Source organism: Mandrillus leucophaeus, unplaced genomic scaffold, assembly GCF_000951045.1.
Source record: "Mandrillus leucophaeus isolate KB7577 unplaced genomic scaffold, Mleu.le_1.0 Scaffold58, whole genome shotgun sequence".
NCBI classification, from domain to species: Eukaryota; Metazoa; Chordata; class Mammalia; order Primates; family Cercopithecidae; genus Mandrillus; species Mandrillus leucophaeus.
Window position 1 is genome coordinate 3,030,677 of NW_012106252.1, and position 5,613 is coordinate 3,036,289.

General features: G+C 53.9%; 1 protein-coding gene across 1 annotated transcript in view; it reads left to right on the plus strand.

Annotated features, from left to right (window-relative positions):
* Window positions 1-1,325: 1,325 nt before the first annotated feature.
* The window catches only part of TNS4 (tensin 4), a 24,218-nt gene continuing 19,930 nt past the window's right edge, over window positions 1,326-5,613 (plus strand). Inside the window, exons 1-2 of the mRNA XM_011998941.1 lie at window positions 1,326-1,412; window positions 3,529-3,728. The gene's annotated coding sequence lies outside the window, so the exon portion shown is untranslated. The remainder of the gene's footprint in view (window positions 1,413-3,528; window positions 3,729-5,613) is intronic.

Consider the following 5,613-nt stretch of genomic DNA (forward strand, 5'->3'; position numbering starts at 1 on the left):
CATGCCAGCCCCAGGGGAGATGGCCAGGGTTACCACAGTCTTAGCCCAACACTTTGCCCTATTGTAACCTGCCCCTTCCGTTCAAGAAACTCACCAGTTGCCCTGCCCACTCTCCCACAGTCCTGAGCCGCAGCCTCATGGGGGAAGCTGCCGTGTGCAGTGACATCCACTCCAGGGCAGGAGCATCACATTTTTCATCCAAAGACATAATTGCTCACCAAGCCATGTGCCAACAAGGCTGCATGGACACCTAGGGACACCTTTTATGCCACCATCAGGAAGGGGCACCTTATATAACTTTGCATAGCTTTGCTCACCAGCCTCCCATGTGCTAGCTCACCATGCCTCAGTGAAACCCCAGGGCATCAAAAACTGTAAGGCCAGAAGCCCTTCCACTGGGCATAATGGGGGCATGGGGCAACCCACCCCTGAGATTAGCCTACTGGGGTCACCATAAGTCCCTGGGCTGGAGACTTCACCAGCTCCCTCACTTCAGACCAGCGCCCCCAGACCAGGCTCTGCCATCAGCGCCCTCCCCCACCATGGCTGAACACCCCCTTACAACATTCTAGGACCCCTGGCCCCTCTAGAACAGGGAGAGAGTTGGAACCACGGAGAAGGAGCTACCAAACCAGACTTCCGGGCTTCCTGGTATCACCCTCCAATGTCCTCCCCTCAGGGAACTTCCACCCTGAGGCACAGACCAGACGAGGGACGGAGAGAGCCTGTGAGTGAAGGAACAGCTATAAGCCCCTTCTTGAAGGCCTCCAGACACTTCAGCCTCCTTTCCTTGAGTTAGAGGCCCCATTCCAGGCTAGAGTCATTACTGTAAAAGGAGAGAAAGAAGAAAAGACAAGCTCGTGCCTAGCCTTACCTCCAGTGGGCCCCTACCCTGTGCCTGTTCCAGCATGACGCAGCACAAAGGGGGGCTGCAGAGGGTCTCCTGCCCACTGGCACCCTGCTTTGTCAAGACCCTCACTCTCTGCCAGTTCTGCCAACCCATGTCCTCTGCCCCAGCCAGCACCTGAGGAGTGCCCACTGCACACCTTGATCCTAGCAATGCCCTGTCCAAGCAAGGACTCCCTGGCCATGTGGTGCCACAAGAAGGCCAAGCAGGAACTTGGGAGCCCCTCACACACACCCGGCCCCAAAACCCACCATCCAGTACTTCCCTTCCTGCTGCCTGTGTCAGCCCTACCTGAGCTCATTGGACCCAGCAGGGGTGGGGCCTACTGCTGTCAGGGCCACGTGCAGGGCCCGCCCAGAGGGGAGGAGAGAGGGCGGGTAAGCTGCTCTTAAGGCAGGTCTGGAGGTGAACTGGCGCCTCTCGTGACTCTTCACCTGGACTCTGAGTCGTCTTGGTCCCAGGAGCCAGTAGTGAACGCAACAGTCTGCCCACCCGTGGACACCAGGTAGGTGCCTTTATTCTTTAAGAAGAGAGGAACACTGAGCACCTTTGCCAGCCCTGACTCATTTAACTGTTTAATTTTTTTTTTTTTCTTTTTTTTGAGACGGAGTCTTGCTCTATCGCCCAGGCTGGAGTACGGTGGCATGATCTCGGCTCACTGCCAACATCTGCCTCCAGGGTTCAAGCAATTCTCCTGCCCCAGCCTCCCAAGTAGCTAGGATTACAAGTGTGTGCCACCATACCCGGCTAATTTTCTTATGTTTAGTAGAGACGGGGTTTCACCATGTTGGCCAGGCTGGTCTCGAACTCCTGACCTCAGGTGATACTCCCACCTTAGCCTCCCAAAGTGCTGGGATTACAGGCGTGAGCCCAGACTCATTTAACCTTTTGTCCTCAGCTTCTCCACTTCTCGGGGCTCAGAGTGAAGATTGGGAGAAATGGGGTGGAGGATGTGGATGAGACTGAGATGGTCTCAGGATCACAGACCGCAGAGTTCAGCACTTTAAGGGAACTAAAACTGTGCCCCTCGGTGAACAGATGAGAGAGCTGAGGGCCAGGGAGAAGAGGCTTGCCTGAGGTCATGGAAAGGGACTGGACACAGCATCCAGGCCTCCTGCCTCCCAGCACTCCGGGAGCCCTCTGGGCCCTTCAGAGGTAGGCAGGAATGGGAGGTGGGGCGGCTGGCCTTCACTGGTCCTGTAGTCTCTGCCTGCGGTCCACATCCTGCGTCACCGGGTCTGGGTAGGAGGGATGGGAAGATCGGGAGCCAGTTTTCAAAAATACGGGGTGCAGTGGAGATTGGGCTAATCAGGCAAAGTGCTTTTGGGGGAGACTCAGGCTTTACCCTTGCCCCACCCTCTCCCTTTACTGACCTGGGCTCGTAGGGAGAGAGTAAGTCAGGAGAAGAGGTTGGCAATGACACGGAAGAGGGGATTTGCCAAGGTGCCAGGACTCCCCAGAGTCCTTGGGAACAAAGAAAGAGATCTGAGTCAGAATCAGAAGTGGGAGCCGGAGAGGGGCACCCACAAACAGGGCGGGGAGGTGGCTGGAGCCCTCCTTGCCCCTGCCCCGTGCATCCCAACCACACAGAGCCCCGGGCCCAGGGACTCTCCTCACCACTTCCACCAAGAAAGAGCAAGTTAGAGGAGTGTGTGGGGCCGCGAAAGGCGCAGCTTTCAGGAATACAGGGGTAAACCCTGCCCTGGGACATCCAAGGGCAACGTGGAGCCTTAAAAGTGTTTAAAGTGAGGGGAGGCTGAAGAGGAGCTTAGGGGCTACCTGCCCTTTGCTCAGCTCCAGGTCCATCCCTCTTGGTTCCAGAATCCCAGAAGGGGCAATGTTGGACAGGGTTCTTAAATATGTGCAGCAGCAGCAGAGGCTAAAAGTGTGGGACACTGGAGGAAGACCACCTGGGTTTAAACCCCAATTCACAGTTCACGTTGTATGACCTTGGGCAAATTCCTCAACCTCTCCAGCCCTGCAGCAATAGCACCCTCCTCAGAGAACTGCTGAGAAAATGCAAGGTGTTTGGTGTCTGTTACTATCATATTCCCATCATACAGATGGGACAACTGAGGTCTGCCCAGAGAGGAAAGGACGCTTGCCCAGGGTGGCACAAAAGCTGCGTCCAAATTAGTAAGCAGGTATCCTGGATCCTGGTCGCAAGGGGACACCCAGCCCTCCTTGAGCTCTGCAAAGTCAGCAGCCCCAGCCTCCTCTGCAGGACACAGCCAGAAAACTCCTGTCCCAACAAACTCAGTCCACTTGGAGCCTGTGTGGAAAAAGCCGCGGTTCCGGCTCTGTGTCCTCAGCTGTCCCGGGAGGGCGGGAGCGCAGAGGCCGGCTCCCTTCCACTTCCATTTATAGAAAGCTTCCCGTGCCCGGGATGCCCCGCCCCCTGCAGGACCTGGCCAAGGAAAAGTCTGGCATCAGACCTACGGGAGCCGCGGGGGTGTGGGGAGGCGGGAGAGGGGAAGGGGGCCTGGCTTTTCTCATGAAACCTGTGCGACCTTCAGCCAATCACGCCCCCTCTCCAGATCCCAGGTGTCCCTCTGCACTTGAATTCCATGTGGCATAAGGAATTAAGATTCCAAAATCCCACACCTGGGTTTGAATCCCAGCTCCACCATTTTGCTGGATATGAAGCGTGTTTCTTGACCTCTCGGAATCTCACTATCTTTATCTGTAAAATGGACTGACAACTCAAAATAAATAAATAAGGCCAGGCACAGCAGCTCACACCTGTAATCTTAGCACTTTGGGAGGCCGAGGAAGGAGGAGCACTTGAGCCCAGGAGTTCAAGACCAGCCTGGGCAACAAAGTGAGACCCTCTTTCTACAAAAAATTCGCGGGGTGTAGGGCACAAGCCTGTAGTCCTGGCCACTCGGGAGGGTAGAATCACTTGAGCTGCAGGAGATCAAGGCTGCAGTGAGCCATGACTGTGCCACTGTACTCTAGCCTGGGCAACAGAGCGAGACCCTGTCTCAAGAAAAAAAAAATCAAGAGGACTGACAATAGGGTGCAGTACTTCCTAGAGCTGTGAGAGAATTGAGTTCCCAAATGTAACTCATCTGTAAACTACGTGGCACATGGTCAGCGCCCAATAAATGGAAGCTACTGTTAATGAGGCTGTTATACTCCGTAAGTCCTTCTTTCTAAGTACTATTTAGAATTGCCTAACTACCTTCACAAGGAGCACCTCACTGGTGCCATAACTCTCTGGGAGGGTGCAGGGCAGGAATTCTTACGCCCATCTCACAGATGAGGAAACTCAGGGTCAGAGTCATACCATAAGGAGCTATTTGAGCTAGAAGTCAAATCTAAATCTTCGGATCCCTAAGTCCGCTTTCACTTCTCCCAGGCTAGTCTCAGATACCTTTTCCAGTGCTAAGGTGTGACTCCAAAGCAGGATGTAAAGGAGGCGTCTTGGCAATGAGAAGAAAGAGAGTTCGGGGGGTGTTGGTGGGGGCTGGGGACAGGCAGCAAAGCTCAGAGCACGCAATGGAAGTGCAACCAGCACACTGCAGCTCTGTACAGTTTTCCTGGCAGCCTCAATCCCAGAACCTCTTACCTCCTTACCAAGCCCCACCTACAAGAAACTAGCATGTGGCATTAAGGTTAGACAATGGAAAAGACTTTTCACAGTCAGGAAAATGAGGAAGTTGGGACATCTCTTTCCCAAATGAGCCCCAAGGAAATGAATATCATCTGATGATGTCACTCCCCAGCTCAAAACTTTTCAGAGGCTCCCTGTTGCCCCTCAGGGTTGAGCTGGCAGTCCTGAGCCCAGCCTGCAAGGCCATGCGGGATCTGGCCAGCCTGCCTCCCCCGCCCCATCTCCTCTACCCACCCCAGGTGCCCTGTTACTCAGGTGCTCAATAGTGTCTTGTGAGTTTCCCTGCTGGCCAGACTTTTGCACAAATGGTCCCCTCTACTTTATTTATTTATTTGTTTTATTTATGTAGCTATTTGATGTTTGTTTATTTAGAGACAGAGTCTCGCTCTGTCGCCCAGGCTGCAGTGCATTGGTTCTATCCCGGCTCACTGCAACCTCTGCCTCCCAGCTTCAAGCAATCCTCCTGCCCCAGCCTCCTGAGTAGCTGGAATTACAGGCACGTGCCATCATGCCAGCTAATTTTTATATTTTTAGTAGAGATGGGGTTTCACCATGTTCGCCAGGCTGGTCTCAAACTCCTGACCTCAAGGGATCAGCCCACCTCAGACTCCCAAAGTGCTGGGATTACAGGTGTGAGCCATCGCGCCCAGCCCATCCCCTCTACTTTAAACCTTCCTCTCTGCCTCCTCATCCCTACCCACCTTCCACAGCTACCTCTTGCTTTTCCTGCTTATCTCCCTTTGCATGTCCCTTCCTCCAGGAAGGCCTCCCTAACCTCCCCCACTAAACTAGGAAAGTCCACTGTCCCTCCTCTCCTCCTCGTGACACTGCTTACAGTTGTTCGCTCGCTTACTTGTCTGTTTCACCAACTGGCCCAAGTGCAGGCACTCGGACATCAGGCAGCCGGGGGCCCAGTCCTTCTCTGACACTTGTTGGCAGTGTGACCCTTGGGCGAGTTACCTACCTCTCTGTGCCTCAGTTCTCTCCCTGTAAAATGGGATAATAGTACCTACCTTATACAGTTGTGATGAGGATTTTTAAAGGCTTTATGTAAAAATACCAGAGCTTATGTGGATAATTACTCAGTAAA